Source organism: Mustela nivalis (genome assembly GCF_964662115.1).
Source record: "Mustela nivalis genome assembly, chromosome: 1".
Classification (NCBI taxonomy): Eukaryota; Metazoa; Chordata; class Mammalia; order Carnivora; family Mustelidae; genus Mustela; species Mustela nivalis.
In genome coordinates, this window is record NC_139020.1 from 74,838,913 (window position 1) to 74,861,368 (window position 22,456).

The 22,456-nt window shown below is 45.1% G+C and overlaps 1 long non-coding RNA gene across 2 annotated transcripts in view; it reads right to left on the reverse strand.

Moving 5' to 3' along the window:
- The window catches only part of LOC309840286, an 83,939-nt gene extending 62,291 nt beyond the window's left edge, over positions 1–21,648 (reverse strand). For both annotated transcript variants that reach the window (XR_014298572.1, XR_014298573.1), the window contains exons 1-3: positions 21,490–21,648; positions 19,735–19,816; positions 670–742 (exon numbers count right to left, since the gene is read on the reverse strand). This is a non-coding gene — a long non-coding RNA (uncharacterized lncRNA). The remainder of the gene's footprint in view (positions 1–669; positions 743–19,734; positions 19,817–21,489) is intronic.
- Between the last annotated feature and the right edge of the window lie 808 nt (positions 21,649–22,456).

The following is a 22,456-nucleotide window of genomic DNA, read 5'->3' on the forward strand; positions in this document are numbered from 1 at the left end:
CAGGGGGACTCCCAGGTATCTCTATCTCCTAGAACTGAGGAACCACTGCATGCCATGAAAGGGAGTTTTTCATGTACATTTATCTTATGGAAGCCTCCAAATCACCTCTGGAGGCAGGTATAATTTTTGTGGCAACTCTCCCCATAGCCATAGTCAATGTGAATTACCACTTGGGCTGACTTAAAAATGTTTAGGGCCGGGGCACCTGGGTGGCTCAGTGGGTTAAGCCACTGTCTTCGGCTCAGGTCATGATCTCAGGGTCCTGGGATCGAGTCCCGCATCAGGCTCTCCGCTCGGTGGGGAGCCTGCTTCCCTCTCTCTCTCTCCCTGCCTGCTTGTGATCTTTCTCTGTCAAAAAAAAAAAAAAAAAAAATGTTTAGGGCCCCAGCATAGCAGGATGGAAAAAGAAAGAAAAGGAAAACTTAAGCTCCAATGAACTTAACTGGAATTTGCAAAACCTAAAATTTTAGAGGAAATTCTAAAGCCAGAGGCACACAGATAGGCCACCCCCGCTCCCCGGCTTGATTTCTGACACAAAGAAACCATGAGGTAGTAATTGTTTGCTATCTTAGCTACTAAATTGTGGGGTAATTTGTTATTTAGGGAGGGCTACAAATATATGAGCGATACAAAGCAACAGCTGATTAATATTAGAAGAGGCCCACTTACCAAGCTGATTTCATGCCGACTCACTCACGGAGGAAGCATTAGAACAGTACTTCAGAAATGCAGAATTCTTGACCTATGGATGAAAGAGGACTATGTATAAGGATAGGAAGAGGTAAGTTATTCTAACGTGAGCAGTCTAATATCCAAATGAGTGTCACTCTTTTCAAAATAGTCACCTTGAGTGACTGTACATTTACTCTAATGACAATTGTTCCAACCACATCGGGAACAATTCTCAGATACTCCACTTTGAATAGTCAAGAAGTTGCTGGTCACACCTCAAAAGTAATAGATACCCAAAGACGGAAACTCCAGAACTTCTTTCTGTGACTGTGGCTAACCCTGGTGAGCTCCTACAGAGCTTGGCCCCAGGTGCAAAGTCAGTTGAGGGCACTCTGATACTGACAGAGCCATGACCTGAGATTTCCTTCTGCTAAACCAGCAGGGAGAGGTCATGGCTCTGTCAGTATCGGAGGCCAGATTGGTACCAGAGCTCAAGATTCCTTGAATTCAATGTAGAAGAGAATTCCCCCACAGTGGTTTGTAGTGGGGGGCTCTGGATGGGTTACTAGAGTGTCCTAAACCCCGATTTTCTTAGGCCTCCAGGCTTGAGAGGCTGGGGCATCACTGGCGATTTCAGTGTTGGTTGCCATGCACAGTGGAGCTGAAGGCAAGTGAAGGAGGCACCCTCCCCCTAGGCATCTACACCCTGGTAGAGAGCAGCAGTGCCTGTACCGATGAGGGAGCCAAGAAACAAGAATGAAGCCCAAGAGGTGGCCAGCGGAGGAGAATAAGGAGACAAAAAGTCCCAGCTTCTAGGCTTCATAGGTCCTACTATCTGTCTTTATATCCCTGGAATACTTTGGGCCATTTGCAGCAAGGGAAGCCCCCTAATGACATATGTCCTCTGCAAATGAAATATTTGCTCTAAAAACCTTCCATTGAATTCATAATCTACTGGAAATGCCAACATTCTCTTTCCCAATGAAAGAAGATGAAGAACACTGGGGTCTCTTTTGTTAGAATTTCCCATGTTGTAAATTTTTGGACGGCTGTAAAGCCGGTCTTAGAAATTTTATCGCCTTCTATAGCAAACAAAATCCTTGATGGTGACTGTCAAAACTCTGAAGAGGTTATGATTAAAACGTCTTGAGGAATTGTTGTAAGGAGACATTTTAGGCATCAAAATCCAATTAAAAAATTCTGTTGATGAAAGCAAACTCAAGCTTCTCATTAAAAGTGTTAAAAGATTTTATTTGAAAGTTTCATACACATTCAATACTTATGTAATATAATATGATGCCTCCAGATCCTCTTTAGTTCTAGTTTTTTTTTAAAATTTAATTTTATTTATTTTTTTTTTAAAGATTTTACTTATTTATTTGACAGACAGAGATCACAAGTAGGCAGAGAGACAGGCAGAGAGAGAGGAAGGGAAGCAGGCTCCCTGCTGAACAGAGAGCCCGACGTGGGGCTCGATCCCAGGACCCTGGAACCATGACCTGAGCCAAAGGCAGAGGTATCAACCCACTGAGCCACCCAGGCGCCCCAAGTTCTAGTTTTTTTTAATACGGAAAAGTGGCCCTCTTTATGCATTTGTGATATAAAGATGGTTGGGAAGCACTGGGACAGTAGGAGCCCACTTCTGGGCCCACACCAGCTCAGACCCACCTTCAGAGGAGTGGAAGGGGAGCAGAGGCTGCTCTCCAACCCCAGCCTTCTCTCAGCTGTGTAAGAACCAGGGAGAGGCTAAGAGAGCATGCCACAAAGATAACCTCCTCTCACATCACAGAGCTATAACCCCAACACCAAGGCTGGATTCTGTTTATTCCTCCCTCCTCGTCGTGGAATGGTAGCCCCTAATGGAGGTGGTGAGTCTTTATCCTTTGGAGGTGGATTAATTTCCAGAAAAGCTTTGGGTCACCGGAGGCTAAATTCACTTGCATTAAACACTTTGTAAGATGGCTAATAATATTTGGAGTCCCAAAGAGCCATGACACAAGTCAATTTTTAAAAATTTTTCCCTAAATGGACTCCAAGGGTAATTTCCTAAGCCAAATGCTTTGATGCCTGCAATAATCATATTGGTTCCTGTGGTTTGCAGGAAGAGTGTCAATTAGATAAAAAAGGTCTAAGATGTTTAATTAAAAATCATTGTCACTGCTTTATGGCTATGCCTCTTAGGATATGCAAAACAGATTCTCTAAATAGAGGCTTCCAAGAGGCAGCTGAAATAGCTTTACTATTGTTTCTAATGAATTCCTAACAATTGAATGGTATCAAACACTTGGAGTTTTATCTTCGTAAAAAAGTGGAAATGGGAACAGCTTCAGTTAAGAGTCACTGCAATTGGGGTGCCTGGGTGGCTCAGTGGGTTAAAGCCTCTGCCTTCTGCTCAGGTCATGATCCCAGGGTCCTGGGATCCAGCCCCACATCGGGCTCTCTGCTTATCGGGGAGCCTGCTTCCTTTGTTCTCTCTCTGCCTGCCTCTCTACTTGTGATCTCTGTCAAATAAATAAAATCTTAAAAAAAAAAAAAAGAATCACTGCAAAACACTGATACTATCTGGTATTAATTTATTTCTATTAATTTCAGGCTAAAGGTAGTGTGTTCAGAAGGCAATTAGAATTCATAAAAGAATGAAGGAAGGAAAAAGAGACCATGGAGATGAGTACAGATGTGGAAGTGGAGGGGCAGTGCCTCATAACAAAACAAAAATCCAAGAATGACATTGATGTTCCTAGAACATTGGGATTTTTTCCAACATTTTTCTCACTGCTTGTTCTGTTTCCCATTTATTTAAAATATGTTTCTTTATATGCTGTCAATTTAGAAAATAATGTATGCTTCTTTAGACAAAAAAAAATCAGAATAGTGCAAAGTAAAAGATGAAAGTCCCCCAACAATTTATTCTTCACATAAAACATGATTAAATTTTGACACGCTCCCCCTCTGTTTAATTCTACAGTTGTTTTCCCTCATGTTCTCTCTGTTCTGCTCCCCACTAGGCCTCCCCCTTCTCTCACTTTGGCTTTCTGTCCAGATTCCTTTTGTGGGTTCAGTCCAGCCTCTGGGGGTTCATTCCTGCTGCGGGTGGCTCTTTTAAGCCCAACTCCCTACACCACTGGCTCCCTCTTGTGGCTCTAGAGGGTCACTGCATACCGCTGAGCTGCCAGCAACTTCCAGAGAGGCTTTGACCCTGGGAGAGCAGTTCCACCCTAACCGCCTCCCTCAAGGTAGCTGAACAATTCTGCAAGTTGTCAGGAGTCCGTCAAGATTCTGTCTTCTAACTTTAAAGGCATTCCCAGAGAGCAGTTTGGGTCTCCTAATGAATGTGAGGGCTCTTCTTAGGATTTCTGAGAATCATGACCCCTTCATGATTTCTCATGTTCTTCTATGAGGGTTTCCAAGAGGCATCAAAAGAACACACCCGAACTGTGTTGTTTAATTCAAATTTGCTGAAAGTAGGGGCACCTGGGCAGCTCAGTTGGTTAATTAAGCATCTGCCTTCAGCTCAGGTCATGATTTTGGGGTCCTGGGATGGAGCTTTGGGCTCCTGGCTCAGTGGCAGGGATGGCCTGTTTCTCCCTCTCCCCCTGCTTGTGTTCTCTGTGTCAGATAAATAAGTCTTTAAAAAAAAATTTGCTGAGAGTAGAACTTAAATATTCTCATATAAAGATGAGCATATGTAAATATGTAAGGTGATGGATGTGTTCATTAACTAGATGGAATGCTTCACAATGTATACCCATACCAAGTATTTTACAGTTTAATATGTCAGTTATCCATGAATACAGCTGGGGGAGAGGAAGCAAAGTGTGCAGGGTTGAAGTTCGCGTGTGTGTCAGAGTGTGTGAGGGTATGTGTGAGAGAAGTGTGTGCATGTGTGTTGGATGCAAATGTAGCTGGGAGGAGAAAAAGGAGTGACAAAAACTTCTGCATCTCTTTACAGGTCTTGGGGGAGGGGAGGGATTTTAAAATTCATTTACTGTGCACCTGGGTGGCTCAGTCAGTTAAGCATCTGCCTTCGGTGGGGCTGGGATCAAGTCTCAAAGCAGACTCCCTGCTCCGTGGGGAGTCTGCTTCTCCCTCTAGCCCTCACCCTGCTCGTTCTCCCTCCATCTCTCTCTCAAATAAATAAAACTTTAAAAAAATTTTTTTAAAAATTCATTTGCTTTACCTACAGATATCAAGCAATCAAAATATACCAGCACTGGGGACGCCAAAAGTAACCAGATATGATCCTGCTACCAAGGCTCTCTTTTACAGTTAATGGGAGACAGTTTATAGGAAACACTGGCCTAGGAGCAAGCACTGAATGGCACAGAATCAGAAGATGTGATGTTGAGCCTCTCCTCCACCACTATGCAGCTTTGTGATCTTCGAAATAATGCAGGAGTTGGAAGAAAGGCGAACAGGGACAGCCCTGCCCAAAGAGGGAACCACCCTTAAAAAGATTTACACCATGGGGAAAGGAGCCCTCCACCCTTTCCCAAGCCACGGTAGAGGACAAAAACCTGACTGGATGACAGGCACAGGAAGGGTTAATCAGGTTAAAATAGACAACAAGCCCATAAAACCCCCTTGACTCAGAAATTCCGGTGACAACCCTCTCAGTTCCCCTCCCTCCTCGGGAGCTTTGTGCTATCGCTCAATAAACTTTGCTGCCAACCACTCTGTCTGGTCATCTACCTCTTTATTCTTCAAAGTAGTGTGAGCAAAAACCTCAGGCATTAAAGTAAAAGAAATCCTGTAACAGAAATAGTCACTTGACCTCATTGAGTCTCAATTTTCTTCATCTGTGAAATGAGGACAAAAATACCCCCTCATTTGTCTTCATTGCCTTGTTGTGAGGGTCAGCTGAACTTGTGAATGTGCTCTGAAAACCCCACACCAATGCAGCTAGACGCTGTTATTCTCAGTATAATTTGGCCCTTCCAAAAGCTGTATTTTTTTTTTAAATACCTTCCTGCAATTTGTGCCTGGAAATTCTGACCCACAGAGTCACTCTTAAGGGGTTTTCCTAACTGGGCAAGGCATTGTTACCTGGAGGGCCCAGCGGTTATCTGCAGTAGCTCGTCTATCCCAGGAATCCACCCACAGATTACGTCTACCCGCATTCCAGTGGAGAGGCTCAGTGGGAACTGGGGACTTACCCCACACAGCAGGGCCGGGTTCTAGCTCTTTAACTGGAACTCCCGACAACTGTGTTATCTACCTACTGGCTCCAGCATGGAGATCACCCAGACTATACCTGAGACTATGTCTCTTTCCCCAGTAGCTTCCAACCACCATCCCCATTTGGGCTGGGTCATATCGTTTTGGTACTGCTACCACTATCATAGTGGGGATAATCCTTAGCTCAGTTCTGATACAAATTTGTAGCTGAGGCTGACATGCCCAGCCAGTATCTCCTTGGCGCTCACCTCTAAATACCAACAGCTGTTTTTGGTAAACACCTGCTTTTTCTTTGCTGAGGGCTGTTTTGGGATGCCAATGAATCAGCACCTCCAGATGCAGCCCCCAGGCAAAGTCAGAAGAGGTGTGGATAAATACATCAAGTTTCTCATCCCTTGGGCACTGGATAACTGAGGAATATTCTAGAGTGTTTCCCAGTGGGATTAAATCCCAGTATCTCCCAGAGGGCTCTTGCTTGATACACACCCTTATTGGCTCCCTGCCCTTCCCTGTCTCTACGAGTGCTTCCTGGGAACCCCTCACAAATCCACTACTTACACCCAAATCCTGGTGTCTGAGTCTGATTCAGGAAAACACAACCTAGGACAGTTGGTACTGGAAGTTAAACTTGGAATGGCATTGTGGAATCAGACCATTAAGCAGCCCAATGGCAACAAGGGCCCATTGTGAGTCTTATCTGGGGCTTTGAAAGATTCTAGAAGATTCTCTCTTTAGCTTGTGAATAAGTTGGGTAAGACTCACTTGCAGTGCCGAAATGGAGTCTGCTGGAAGGAGATGCATCCGCTTATGCAATGGCTTTGGCACTGGCATATCAGAGATTCAGTGGCAAAAGATTATAGAGCTGGTTAATTGTTGAAGAAAACAACAAGCTCAGATCAGCCAACCATCAACTTGGAACATAGCGTGAAAGCCAGAAGACTTTGGGGCGCCTGGGTGGCTCAGTCGGTTAAGTGTCTGACTCTTGGTTTGGCTCAGATCATGATCTCAGGGTTGTGAGATAGAGCCCCATGTCAGGCTCTGAGCTCAGTGAGGAGTTTGCTAAAAGTTTCTCCCTCTCTCAAATAAATAAATCTTAAAAAGAAAAAAAAAAAAAAAGCCAGAAGGCTTCGTAGGCAACATTTTAAGAACCCTCCTCCACTGCAGCTGGAGGGTCAGTCAAAAAGAAAACCAGGTCTAGGACTGGATTTTCAGGCTGTTGCAGTAACAAGAGAGTTGAAGTCACAGCCTTGGCCAGATCTCCCATAAGGAAGTGAGGGCCCTGATAAGAGTGGGACTCTGAGATGGGACATCTGGGGTGATGTGCCCCAGAAGCTCTAGGCGGTCACAGCAGCCCTCTCCCAGTAACAGAGCAACCACCTACCACCTGGAGATTAGACCAAGGCCTCCCCGCCACCAGATACCTTGCTAGACAGTGCTTGCTAGCCTCGAGATTTGCTCCTCCGACTCCTATTTGCAGCTTTATCAATAATTACAGTCCTGTCTTAGTAAGGTTTGGAAAGGGAGTAATATCCCCGCTACGGGAAGGAGGCGATCATGCAGGAGACCTGGCCCGAGTTCTAAACGACTCCCAGGGGAGTTCCGCCAGCTGTTCTATAGAACCATCCTGCTTCTACACGGAGGAACTGAACCATCTTGTCCCTTCATGTTAGTGGCTCGAAACTGGCCATGGTGGAATTATGTCCCAACTAAACATCAGTAAACGCCACGTACTGAAGTCAGAGTTTTTTCTTCTCCTCCCCTCCTGCCACTTCCCCTCCGCTCCCGCGTTTTCCTCCTTCTTCATAGAGAGCTGGCCTGCCACCAGCATACCACCGTGAGACACGGAGCCTGGAGGCAAGCCCCAAGTGACAAATGTTGTGCAGCCAAGGTACCTTCTATTGGCTCTTAGGGTAGGACGGCTCCCCTCACAGAACAGAATCAGGAGGCGGCCAGGAGTCGGTACCCTGCGCCAGTCAGATTTAAAACAAGATCCGGCTCCAAAAAGCACCAATGAGCTGCCTGAGTTGCCGCCCATATCGGCCAATCAGGATTAGGCTCTTCCAACCAATCAGGATAAGGTCTTTCCAACCAATCAGGATGAAGCACTACTTTTCTTTCCTTTATCAACATATTTGACCCAGGGGACCGGGAACCCGAGTGGGCACTTTCTCTGTATAAAGAAAGCCTTCCCCCTCTTTTTTCTTTCTTTTCTTTTCTTATTTTTCTTTTCTTTCTTTCTTCTTCTTCTTCTTCTTCTTCTTTTTTTTTTTTTTTAGGAGACAATCCTAACTAATTATTTTCTATTGTTTGTGTGTGTGTGGTTGCTCCATGTGGATTGTCCTGTGTCTTTTGGCTGGGTCTTAGCTTGTTTTTGTTGCAACCCACACCGAGAAACTGGGTGAGGGCTGCCATTCTTCATTGTGGCAGCTGACACCAGCCTTTGTCCATTTGCGCTTGATCTTTTCTGTTAGGTAGGCTAGGAAGTTCCCGTACTGGCTCCCCTGACTTGACTCCCACGTGCACCGTGGTCTAGCAGTCATTAACAAAGGCCTCTGGAGGGTTGTCTCTCTGCCTTGCTTGCCATTATGGCAATAACTTCCACCTTGCCTCTGATGGGCAAATGCCTCCCTGCTTCCCCCCCCCCCACCCCATACAATGCCTAGAGCCCAAGTTTAACGTTATATATCCTTCAGTCAGTCTTGGTCTACAGAAGGCAGCCACTGCTGAACTGTTCAGGGGTGTTGGTGTAAGCCCTCCCAGCTAATGGTTCTTTATCTGTTGGAGAAAGTGTCTACCATGTCTTCCCAAGGATGTGAGTCCTGATTCATGAGAGTGAGTCAAATAAAAAAGTTTTGCCTTATTTTCTGTGGCCCAACGGTGACTCAATACTCTGAAGATGAATTTCCATACTTGTTTTCCTGGTCCCTCAGTGTATGAACAGGATGCCTATATTGATCAGCTAGCAGAACTGACCCGGGAGTCCATTAGAAATGCAGAATCTCAGGCTCCTCCCAAACACCGAATCAGAATTGATTTTTAATGAGCTCCCAGGTGATTCATCTTTATATGAAAGGATGAGAAGCCCTGTTTCAGAACTTTCCAGAGACCCCAGCAGAAAAGAGTCTTCAGTTTCTTAGGCTTGAGTAAAAGAGCTAATTTTCTCAGACTCCATCATCACCAACCCCCTTGTCATCATCAGTGACTGTCAGCGTTATCACCTCTAGCAGGATCGATGAGGCAGACACTTCATCGTGGACCAGCACATATGGAGCAGACAATGCCTTGTCCTAGCTGACCCCGTTTCTACAAGTATATTTATAAAGTAAACCGTTTATTTTTTCCCTATCTGACAGGATTCTGTAACTTATTTGCTTTCACTTAGAGTTTTAAATCACCTTCTCTGGCAATTCCCACTTTCCCCAACTCCTCCACCCTCGACTGCTTCTCATCTGCCCAACATGCCAGGTTCCTTCCTCACCCTGCCCCTCCACCTTTGTGCACTTACTAGAAGACTTCTGCTGTTGTCAGAACTGCCAAAGACAACAATGCTTCAACTGGCAGGAAACAGTCTTCACACTCAGGATTTCCTATTATGTGCAGCCTTTTCCAGAAACACAATTGCATCTAAAAATAGAAACTGCCTGGATTTACCTTCATCTCAACACAATGACTCCACGGCCACTGTGACTGGCCTTGAATGAGGGCCAAACACTTTGAAACACAGAGACACTCTAGCAATGGAGGTGAAGGAAGCCACTTCCAGGGACTTCCAAGTGAGGGTAGGCAGCTGTTTACTTATTCCCCATTCTTTGTTATTTTGTTCGGTTTTGCCAGTAAAGCTGGGGTAGGAGGAAGGAAAGAGAGGAAGACAGGGGGCCATGGACCGAAAGGAAGGAATTCAGAGGAAAGGGCTAAGGAAGAACAGGAGGTGGGAGTGACAACTGTGGGGCCGAGGAGGTGACTCATGAGGAAAGGAAAAGTGGCAGGTGTGTTGTTGAGGAAGAAAAGTGAACTGGAGAAGGAAGAGAGGAAAAGGACCACAATAGGATTTTCAGCAGTCTCCACGCAGCTGGAATGGCCAGGGCTTCACAGCTGGCTCATGGCTTCCTGAGAGTGGAGAATGAAGAGAGCCGTATTTAATGTCCGTGCCAAGTTTGGTGTTGTTTATTTTCTTCTTTACAATCCCCGGAGTAGCATAACCTCCTCTGAGGAAGAGATGTTCTCACCTCTATCCTCATTCCCTTCTGTCGGACACGTGTGTTGGGGATGGAGAGGGACAGGGGATGGAGGAGGTCAAACAGTGTCTTGAAAGCTAGAGAGGTGTCTGCCCCGTCAACCTGAGACCAGAAAAAATAAGCTGTTGCTAAATACAGTTCTCAGACTCCTGTTTGAGAAGACACCACAGCCTAGGAAGTAAGCCCTCAGTTGGATATTGGAGGAGGTGATCCTGGCAGAGAATTTCTAGTGATGATTCTGGGAGAACATTTTTCATGACCTGAAAATTCAGAAGCAAAAGCAAATGGAGAACTGGTGAGAAGTCAGGAGACAAGTGCATTGGAGGGTACCTGGAGAGAAATAAGCAGAAGGCTGGGAGTTTTCCAGGGCTGGCAGGCTCTCCTGACTCAGAGTTAAGCAGAGCTAAGGGTAGGCCCAGCTCTGCCCTTTCCCACTGGGGGGACTGGAAGCACTCTCATCCTTTCTCTAAGCCTCAGGGGCCCCATCTGTGAAACCTGGACGAGGACACCCACTTCCTAAGGTGTTTGTGATGATTCCGGGGTTTGTGAATGAAAAGTTTCACTTCCTGTTTGTTCTATTTGGGGGATTACAGATAGAGTCAGGATTTAGGAGGTGTTAACAAAAGAGCTTTGACCTGAAGTCAGACATTGGACCAGAGAAAGAAGGAGATGCAAGGGAGCAAAAATTAGAGTTCATATTCAGATCTTGTGAATGAAGAGAGAATATTGGAACCCTAAGGACCCAGACTTTGTGACACAGGGAGAAATGGTGGCAGTGGAGAAAGAGCCAGTTTCTTGTATATACTGTGCCTCAGGACAACCAAAGAGATGTAGAAAGTGTCTCCCTCTAGGAGTGTTCCGGCTAATAAATGAAGATAGCGAGAATTAAAAATGTAACCATTTTGCAACCTCTAATGAAATAAAGGGCCTAGGACCTGATCATTGTGTCAGTTATCAATTTATTGCCTCTCAGCCCCCTACCACCCTTCAGTACCTGCTCCGTAATAATGGATTGGACTCTTGAAGCAGTTTTTTTGAACAATGAGTGCAATGTTAAGCTTTGTCAGTAGAGGGCGGAGGAGGGACACTGCTGGAGAATGGGGGTTTTTCTCAGTCTGCGTTCCAGTATTGTTTTTCTTGGTCCAACCGCGTGGCCTCTCAAGGGTGCTTGCTCTGCCCCAGCCACGTGCTTAGGCCGTGCAGTCCCTCAGAGACCTCAGAGTCCTAGCCTGGGCCCAGCGATCACCTTGACTCGGCACTGCGCTCTCCAGGCCTCACCCGGGCAGTGGAGCCCCAGCTCCTCCTCTGCACTGTTCAGCATCAGCTGACTTGTGCCTGAGGACACTGTTCCCAACATGAACGCTGCGCGCAGGCCTTCCACCCTTAGCAGCCGCCAGCTCCCACCGTTGCCGGCATCCGTGGAGTCTTTCTGGCTTGCCTGGCGACTGTGGACTAGCTCTGGCCAAGAAGCCCAATGAACTCAACTGTCTTCATCTGCTGTGCACAACCAGACCTGCTCCAACTAAGGGGCAGCCTCAGTCTTTGGAGAACCCTCTCTCCAAGCTCATTTCTCCATGAGTATTCTCCCTTAGATATTGGATACCATACATCATCCTTCTTTACAGTTATTCTCCTATCACAGTTAATCATTCTTTATATGATTAAATATAAGGGAATGCCTACTACTAACCTCACAAAGACACAGCCGGAGTCATGGGGCCTTGCTGGAAACACAACACACCTATAAGATATTCTTGTCAAAACATCAATCTTGAATCTAAGCAAGACTTCGACGCAAGTATTCAAGAAACTCACAGGACACAGAGACATGTCCAATGATATCATCAGATGCAATCAGCAAAATCCAGGCTATGGGAAACTCCAAAGAAAAAGAACCAGAATTCTCCAACAAATGAGAGAAAGAATCTGTAAATTAAAAGAGACTTAGAAGGCCTATTAGCCGATTAAAATTCATTGACCTTCTTTGAATCTGGATTCAAACAAGCTGTTAAAAAAGATTTATGAGCCAATGGAGGAAATTTACTGGATACTTGATGATGTTGAGGTAATTATTTTTAAAACTACAAGAGCTAATGAAGGAAATACGAACATTGAATGTTTGATGATATTAAGGAAATAATTTTTCTTTTTGGATATGATATTACTGTGGATATTTTAAGAGCTTTGATCTTTTAGGTTTACTTACTAAAATATTAACAGATGGTTTGGTATGATGTTGGGGATTTGCTTCAGAAGAATCCATGCATGGGGTAGAAATGGATAGGAGAATATACTGGCCCTGAGTCGACAGTATCAGAACTGGGTGATAAGTACACGAGCTGATTAAAAACCTTTTTCAACTCCTACAGATTGATAAGAAAAAAGGCAACCTAAGTGAAAAATAAGCAAGGGGTATAAATAGGCAATCCATGAAAGAAATATAAACAGCCAAATGAACATGTAAATGTGCTCAGCCTTGCTGGTAATAAAGAAAATGCAAATATAAAACAACAATGGAAGATCAATGAGATGGGGAAATGGGTATTCCCATTCGTAATACCATACAGAAGGACAAGTGGGCAGAATTTTTCAGATGTAAAACGTGCATTTCTATAAACCCAATGCTTTTGCTTATGGTCAGACATATGGGCAAGAATATTTGTTTATTGCCATACTTTTTTTTTTTTGAAATAGCAACACCCTAGAAGCAAACTAAATATCCATCAATGAAGAAGTGGTTGACAAAAAGGAGTAGCTAAAACATGATGTGATATATCCACACAAGGGACTCTGTAGCCATTTTAAAAGGCTTCATGAGCTGACATAATAAAGCACTCTAAGACATATTGTTTAGTCAAAAAAAGCATGTTACAGAGTAATGTGCTCCAACTGATCCCATTTCTGTAAATAAAACTAAATACACCTTGTGGGTGGGGGGACACCTACAACATGTCCCCTTAAAAATGGAATGTTGTAAATGTTTACATTTCCATGTAAATATTTACTTGTATTCATATGACTTTGTATATACACATACTCTGCTTTGTTGATTTTTCATAATACTTTCACGGTGTTTATGTCATTTACTTTTCTTTTACTTTGTAAGAATTTACTAAATTTGGCAAGAAATAAGTCGTGATGAACTGAACATAAGTGATCCCTCCAGGATATGGTGGGAGATCCAAGGCAGGGAAGTGAGTGCTTGGTGGGGGCCCACACGCCAGAGGCTATGCCCACAGCCAGGCCCTGGCCCGCCCTGCCCCACCCACCTTACCTGCCTGGTCCAGTTAACACATAATCAGACAAGTTTTAAGATAGAGAAAGCTCAAACAAGTTTTTACTATTTAAAAGGTTTCCTTTTAAATAGGCCAGTGAGTTCAATTCCTGATTTTTAAGGATGCTGAGGAGCTGAGGCCCAGGGAAGCTAAGGGAGTTACCCAAGGCCTCCGGACTATTTGGCATTTTAAAAAGTTCTCTTGCACAGTACTAAGAGGGCAACCAGGAAAGCATTCCCAGGAAAGCTCTGAACGTTTGGGAACAATGAGGAAGTAACTAGGGGATTATATGTTCAGGACAAGCATTCAGAATTCCAGCAAATTTGCTGACAGCCATTATGAGTGACCGGCATCCCGGGGTAAATCACCAGGATCAGGAGAATGAATCATCCCAGGCTTTGTTCTTTGTAGGACAGCACATTTTTCTCCCGCTCCCTCTGTTCTACATCACGGGATTGTTTCCATCAGGGTCACCGGGCTGAAGGACCCACTAAATCTGGCCTCAGTCCTATCTTGGCAAGCGGCCATGACCAGGGTGATGGAGGAGTGTTTACACATGTCAGATCCCAGGAACATTTTCTCTGTTCTGTCTGATAAAGCCCAGAGTCAGATAGGCAGTGGTGAAGAGCACTGGACCAAGAGCCGGCTCACCTGCGGGTGGCTTTTGTTCTGCCCTGAATCCAGCTGTGTGAGCCTGAACTGGTCATTTAAGGCTTTCAAAGCAGGCACAATAAACAGGTTAGATGTGACTCCCCAGGTCTCATGCCCCAGGAACCTGCTTTGGGATGAAAGTAGCTTCCAGCCTGAAGATCCGTTTTCAAAATCTGTTCTCTCAAGCAGAGTGAGAAAGAAGTGCAAGTTTATAGCCATGACCAGTATAGAGCCAAGGCCAGATGTAAGGAAGAGAAAGAATCAAGGTGGACATCACTACCCTATCAAGGTAGAGCAAGTAGACTCACCCTGGGAGCCAGCTGTTTGTAGCGGAGGCCTGGAGCACTATGTTGAGAAGAATCTAGAGGAAAGCTGAGCTCAGGGAAGAGAGTTCCCTGACCCATGAATGATGTCAGCCATGGTTGAGGAGGGTGAGGGCACACCATGTTTTTGCTACCCTTGCTCCTAATTACTGTATTTATGTTCCTATAGCCATGGACCCGGGGACCCAATATGAAGCAGGAAAATGCATGTGATGAAACCTTTTTAGAAAAAATTTCAGGGGCACCTGGGTGGCTCAGTCAGTTAAGCATCTGCCTTTGGCTCATGTCATGATCCCACGTTCCAGGATTGAACCTCGTATCAGGACTGCTGCTCAGTGGGGAGTCTGCTTTTCCCTCTACCCCTCACCGTGCTCTCATGTTCTTTTCTCACTCTCTTTCTCTCAAAGAAATAAAATCTTAAAAAAAAAAAAAAGAAAAGAAAAAAATTCAGAAAGCTGGCTGATTTGGGGTATAATTAGCAGATAAGGGAGTGGGGGATCTAGATGCCTGGGCTCTGTTCCTTGGCCCGTCACTAAGTAACTAAGAATCTTGGAGGAAATCAATGTGTTGGGATATCGATGTTGGGAGCACCTTCCTTATCACTAAGATGTGATAAGGAAGGTGCTAAAAGGCCTTTGGAAGTGGAGATGGCTTGTAGACCAGCCCTGATGTTCCTTCAGCCACAGGAAGTATTTCTTAGGGGCAGTTTGGCCCAGTTTTGTCTTGTTTTAATTAATGCTGTAATTGTCCAACATAAGAAAAAACAAAGTGAATTATAAACATTTCTCTTATGATGTGTAAAAAAGGGCAGAAAAGAGAGACCAAAAGAAAATTATCTGGTTTGGGGGGGGGGGCGTTGCTTTTGTTTTTTGTTCTTTGAGAGTAGCTGAGAGGGGCAGAGGAAGAGAGAGAATCTTTAGTAGGTTCCACGTCCAGTGCGGAGCCTATCACAGGGCTGGATCACACAACCCTGAGATCGTGACCTGAGCTGAAATCAAGAGTTGGATCCTCAACCAACTGAGCCACCCAGGAGCCCTCAAAATTACCTGTATTCCTATCATTCAAATCCAACATTTGATATCTTATATTCCCTTGATCTGAAGAGAAGTTGATATAAATGTCTTCTATGATAACTAACAGATTCACCTTTTTGGGCTCCTTTTCAGGAAACTGAACTGCAGACGAAGAGAGTGTTTTATTTAATATTAATTTAATTTAATAATATTAAATATTCATTAAATAATTATTTAACACAATTGGTAATAATAATTTCATGTTATTTTATCTTTTTTTTTTTTTAAAGAGGAGGCTGAGAACAAAGGTGTTACGAGCCTGTTTTTTTTTTTTTTTCCAAAGATTTTATTTATTTATTTGACAGAGAGAGGGAGATCACAAGTAGGCAGAGAGGCAGGCAGAGACTGAAGGGGAAGCAGGCTCCCTGCCAAGCAGAAAGTCCAATGTGGGGCTCGATCCCAGGACCCTGAGACCATGACCTGAGCCGAAGGCAGTGGCTTAACCCACTAAACCACCCAGGCGTCCCTTATTTTATCATTATTATTATGAATGACTAACCAGGGCCAAATGAGGGTGACACTCTTTATGCCAGCATCACTTCTAACTTTGTGTATAAAATTGAGGCAAACCTGGTCCTTTTTGAAATTACATGTAAAAGTGAGTGAGGACTAGAAAGTAACAGATAAAAATAATAAACTACTTTTAAAATTTTTATTTGATGCTGCTAAGTTATCTTATTTGATAAAATAAAATGAAAATCACTTGCAAGGATGAAGGAAAACCCTAGGATCGTTTTCCAAGGCAGGGTGAGGTATCTAGTACACAGTACTAGTTAAACCTTTTGGCTCTGACGTCAGACAGGCCGAAATCCTGGCTCCTCCCAAATAATAAGGATAATAGTGGGAGCCAAACTCTTATAATAAATCATTTAATATATATGTACATATATATCCTATTGTCTCTGTTTCTCTGGAGAGCTCTAATGCAACATGTCAAGTCCCTAGGACAATGTCTAGCACATACCAAGCACACAATAAATCTTGTTAAGATACATCATGTTGAATCAAACACGATGAGGTTAATTCTGTGTTGGGCTCCCTTAGAAGATCTTTGGTAGCAAGTATACAGAGCAGAAACTGTTGCTAGGACTGAGAAGAGGAGTACCCTTGCTGGCAAGAACTAAAAGCAACAACGAATGCCAGAAATTTCTCAAGTTCAGAAGCTATGCCACTGAAGTTGTGGTTCCAGCCTCTCCCTCTCTTATCTACACAGCACACCATTGCTAGAACGTTCTAAAGTGCCTTTTAAAATGCTACTAGCTAAGGGTGCTAGGGTAGCTCAGTTGGTTGAAATGCTACCAGCTCAGTGAGGGTGAACGCATTCATTGACCCCATGAGTATTTATTGAGGCACTGGGCCTGATCCTGGGGATAAAACAGTGAGTGAAATACCACATCCTTGTCCAGGGAGTGTAGAGCCTAGTGAGGGAGCCAGACACCCACACATACAGACACCTCTCCGGGCTTAAACTGATACAGCAACAAAAAATAACTTGGTGCTGTGAAGGGGATCACTGAGGAGACCCTAATTCAGAAAGATTTCCTGAAACTCCCACTACTTTGTACCCTCCTCACCCCAGGACACCAGTTTGATTTAGGTTCGATGGATTTTTTTATTTTTTTATTTTTATTTTATTTTATTTTATATTTTATTTTTTGTCTTATAGATACTAGAGGCAGTCACAAAAGGGAGGTCTCTGAGAGTGGAGGAACCCAAGGCTCCAGGACATGACACCATTTGTCCCAAATTACCCACCTCAGGCATGGAGGGACCTGGATTTGAACGCGAATCCCTCTTCTTCCTCCTTCTCGCTCCCCTCATTCTCTCCCTTTCTCCACCTCCCCCAGCATCACTGGGGAGGGGCACCCACTCAGCCTTTGCCCATGCTGTTCCTGGATGTTCCCCTTCTCGCTGCTGCTCAGCTAAACCCCTCTGTGTGGTCTAACCAACCCTAAGTGCAATGGGAGAGGAAAGAAGGGGGGTGGCGGCACAAGCTGAAGGCGGTAAGGAATGCACGGGGGTCTATGTTGGACTTTGAAGGTTGTGTGGGATGTAGGATTTAGCTAAGAGAAATGTGGGCAAAGAGGGCCTGGATTTGGGGAGCAGTGGAAGAGGTTATATGTGCTGCCAGTGACCAACACGAAGCCATTTGAGTGGTCTGGGAGAACTGTGGAAGGTGGGATATTAACGCAGTGATATTATCATGGAAAAAAACAGACAACATGCCTGCCCTCAAGGAATTCTCTATTAACTGGAAATGCATTAGAAAAAAAAAATCTCTTTAATAACTCCTCATGCCCTGGCACAATCCTGGGCACTGCATAGTTTCCAAAGTTCAATACCAGACTGACGGGCTGAAATTCTTTTGAACTCAGTAGAGAGCCGACTCCAAACCTTTCCATCTGCTGACTCCTTCTTTGTACACGAAGACCACATTTTCCATTTGCCTTAAAACAGCTTAACATTTTTGCTGCATTACTGAGGCCACTTTAATTTATCACTTTGTTTTAAAGAACCACACCATCCAAAAATAGCACAAAATTACTCATTCTGTTCGAGGGTAGATGGTACGTACTGTAACCTTCACAGGAGGCGTGTAATCTCTTATTGATCGGACCAGTGTGAATACAGTCCCGATTATCTGTGCATTCTAATGGTCTCAAGTGGGAGCTGCTCAGTGTTTGTGAAGCAGGTTACCTGTTTTTTCCCCCTCCAGAGCCACTGAAGGATGGCTGAGCAGCCGCAGAAAGAAGCTGCACAACTGGGTTCTGAATTCCTCCCTTATCCAGGCCCAGGCAGGCTCAGATATTTTAGAAAGAGTTGATTTACCAAACTTTCTCTCCCCCAGCTCTTCATAATGTTATTTCGTGTCTTTATTTCTCAAACGTTTAGTTCTACATTGGATTTCATATTTTAAGCACAGAAGAAAATGGTTTAGGATTTCATTGGAGCCTGGGCAGATCATTTAAAGGGAGAATTTTTTGAGAAATAGGAGTCAGGGCTGGGCTTTCCAGAAATTTTGTTGGGGTTACTTGTGATTGTTCTTATTTTTATAGCAGTTATAGTTTCCTCTCCCCACCACTTGCCTTGTGTCCTCCCTATCCTCCCTCACCCCCCGCCAGAACAAAAGAGGGCTCCTTTTGAGTGCTCTGTCATGAAAAATCACCATAATGGAATATATATGAGGATTAGGAATAGAAATGTCAGGCCTTATTAAGTCTCAGTAGTCAAACTCTTGTGTTTCCCATTAGGGCTCCAGTGTTTGAGATCTTCCAGAGAGGAAGAATTCTGCCTGTCCCATAGGAAACGCTGCCCCTCCCCCAGACTTAGCAGAACCTTGCCTGGGGTCAGTCCTTATTGGAAGCCTGCAGTGTTTTCCACTTTTGTTGACTTTTAGAAAATTCTATTTCAGAGGAGACCTTTGGGAGCTTCGTGTAATCAAATTCTGTCAAGGAGGGGAAAGTCTAGCTGTTAGTATATTATTAAATGCCCTGTATAACCACAGAATCTGGGCATTCATAATCTCTCTCCCCAAGGAGCTCAGAGAGCTTTGGAAACATTACTTTCTTTTATTCAACCTCACAAGGGACATGAAGATAAGGGGGGGGGGGCAGGCTTTTTAAGCAATCCTCCCAGCATGCTCAGCTGTCTTAGTCCCATATTCCTTATTTCTATTCTGGGCTTCTATAACTCAGGAGAAATGCGGACCAAGGTAGAGCCACCAGAGAAATGAACGACGAAGGTAGAGCCACCAGAATGGGGGCAGTCGTCAGCGTTTGGAGGCACTCCTGCACTTGGAGCAAAGCAATGATCTTGTTCTTGAGTGGACTTGTAAGTCCACTTGTGAGGGAGGAAAGGAGGTGCCTTCTTTACTGCCTGGGAATTAGCAGATGACTTCAGGAACCCAGAAATGAGCCATTGGCCCAGGATATACCTTGCTCAAAAGGCAAGCTCCCCCACCTTCTGCTGCTAAGGAGAGCTTCTGACACATCTCCCTGGCCATCTTCCACTTTAGAGAATGATTGTGCTTATCAGCATAGACCCACCTTCCTGTGGGCTGCCAAGAAGTATCTGGGTTAGTGGGAGTTTCTAGCCGTAGGAGCCGCCAGCCCAGGATGTGAACTATGGTGACTCCATATTGAACTTTGTGGTCAGAGTGACCACGCGCACTCTCTCAGGGGAAGAGTCCCTGATGTCAGACCAGTCTCTAGGCAAAAAGTAAACCAAGGGGCATCTCTTCCCTTCGGGCATCTAGATTCCTCTGGAGTATAGATGGAAATAGTTGGAAACCTTAACACACATTCACATCTCTTCCTCATCTACAACTTACTTTGCTCAGTCGGCTTTACAGAAAAGACTGAATGAAATTATTCTTGGTGAGATTCTGTTGCTTCTCCCAGGGGTATTTGCATCTGTAAAAGAGCCAAACTTGAGGTCAAAGAGTAAAACTAATATAGAGGAGGTATTGGAAAGTAAGGGAAGCATTTTAGCCATAGTACATCCCTCCCCTAGACAAAGATTCTCCCAGAAGCGCGGCAGATGCCTGCTCTCCCTTCTCAAAGATGTGGGACAGGGGCACCTGGGTGGCTCAGTGGGTTAAAGCCTCTGCCTTCAGCTCAGGTCATGATCTTAGAGTCCTGGGATCAAACCCCGCATCAGGCTCTCTGCTTGGCAGGAAGCCTGCTTCCCTCTCTCTCTCTCTGCTTGCTTCTCTGCCTACTTGTGATCTCTGTCTGTCCAATAAATAAATAAAATCTTTTTTAAAAAAAAATGTGGGACATACAAGAGATTAATCACGGCTTTACCAGCTGAGTGACTCAGCCCTGACCCCTCCCGCTTCTGGACATCGGTCTGCGTCTCTGAAGAATGAAGGACAGAAGGAAGACACAGTCCACACCATTCCTTCCACCATCTCCTCTCCTCCTGCCTCTTCCTCCCCCTCACTGTTGGGGGCCCTGAACTGATAACAGTGTTTACTCCAGGCCAGCTGTGTAAGCCGAAGCGGGAAATCAGGGCCTATCGCGAGTCACCCCCAGAAGTTCTGTGTAGGTTGAATAGGGAGCAGCAATCTGGTGGAAGGGTGGAGCGGGCAGGCGCGTGCTCTACATAGTACGGTGCCCTCCCCACCTCCACCCAAGCCGCTCTTCGGCTCTAAGGCTTACCAGCTCTCATGCGTCCTTCGGCTCTAACACTTATCTTATCCCCAAGATACCGTATAGCCTAGAGTTTTAGGATTCAAAATGTCAGCCTCAACTCTGGAATCTGACCTAGTGGCTACTTCAGACGGAACGTCTCTCCAGCCCTTCTGTGCTTTTTTTTTTTTTTTTTTTTTTTTTTTTAAGATTTTACTTGTTTATTTGAGAAAGAGATCACAGGCAGGGGAGAGGCAGAGAGAAAGAGAGAGAGAGAGACTCCCCGCTGAGCAAGGAGCCCTATGCGGGGCTCTATCCAAGGACCCAGGGATCATAACCTGAGCCCAAGGCAGCCGCTTAACCACCTTGAGCCACCCAGGCTCCCCCTTCCGTGCTATCTGCCTTCCGTCTTTTCCTGCTCTGCCCTCCGACGTCAAACAGGCTGGAGAAAGGCAGGCCCCTTTCCGCCGCAGCTGTGAGCCCGCTGGGGCCTCCCGTCTTACGAAGCTGGGAGCGTGGTGCCGGAAAGCCCTTCAGATCCCCGCAGGCCCGGCAGAGGCACGAGGCCGGGCAGGGTTGCAGCTGGAAAGGGAGTAACAACCGGTTCTATCAGAGCAACTTGCATGAGAGCCGACCGGCCGGGCATGAGCACCAACGCTAACACAAATTAAACAGAGTCACTGCAGAACCGGTATTGCTCTTTTTCAGTCCGTGGGAGCCTCCTGCCAAGATCAGAGCGATCCCCATGGATGTGATGAGTGTGGGCAAGCCAGAAAAGGGACCGGCCCGCGCCGGCGACACGTGTTATTTTAACCTTCTGCAAGGCTATTCTTAGTCTGTACACCTTGTTCTATCTCAGATGCGATCCAGATGGTTCACAACCTAATGGTGTTGCTTCAACAGAGATTTGTAGGTAACCAGACCAAGCGTACACTACGTCAGGAGCTGCTCACCTGGGGGCCCTGTGGTTCAGGTCACCGGCGTGTCCCCGGGCAACGCGCTAATCAAGGTGCTGGAAGCTGAGGACACACGGTGAACTCCTTCTCTCCCCTCATGGGCCAGGTGCACAGGCAGGTAACTTTAAAGTGATCCCAGACGCAGAAAGAGCCAAAGGAGCCGGGAGGAGGGGCCGCTGACTAGGCGTGGCGGTGGGGGCGGGGCCTTGGAAGACAGATGTGAGGCGAGGCTTACAGGTTGAGAGGAGTTCCCCAGGTGAGAGGGAGGAAGGGAGGGCATTCCCAGCAGGGGGAGCTCTCCTGTTGTGCATTGCGTGGAACTCTCGTGGGGGTGGCAAAGGAAGCCAGCAAAGGGGAAGAAAAACGATTGCCTACTCTGCCTTATCTATTCTTCTCACCCGGCTCTGATTCCTGAAGAGAGAGAGGACACACTGAGGGATGGTTTTGAGCCGCTTAAAGGAGGTTGGATAATGTTAGAGTGCTGTTTCTAGTTAGGAAGAAAACCAACAAAAATCCAACCTGCAAACAGGAATGTCCATGCATCGGGAAATAGTGAAACAAATATGGTACACCCAGCTATGTTATGGGCAGTCTGTAGTCATTAAAAAAAAAAAAAAATTCTACATGTGCAAACACAAAGAGATATCTGAGATACACTGTTAATTTAAAAAAGCAAGTAAAAGAAAAATATGTATAATTATAATAGGTTCCCATTTATGTAGAGATATGTATTTTTTTGCATTTATGTATTTTCTGTGCATTTACACATACAAACACATAGAAGATACTATGTGATTACACATACAAACACTAGAAGATACTCAGCTTCTGGGGAGGGAGGTGGGTTAGAGGAAGGCAAAGGAAAAGAAACTTTAACTTTTATTTAATTCACTTCCATGTTATTTACATTTAAAAAAAAAGATTTTATTTATTTATTTGACAGATAGAGATCACAAGTAGGTAG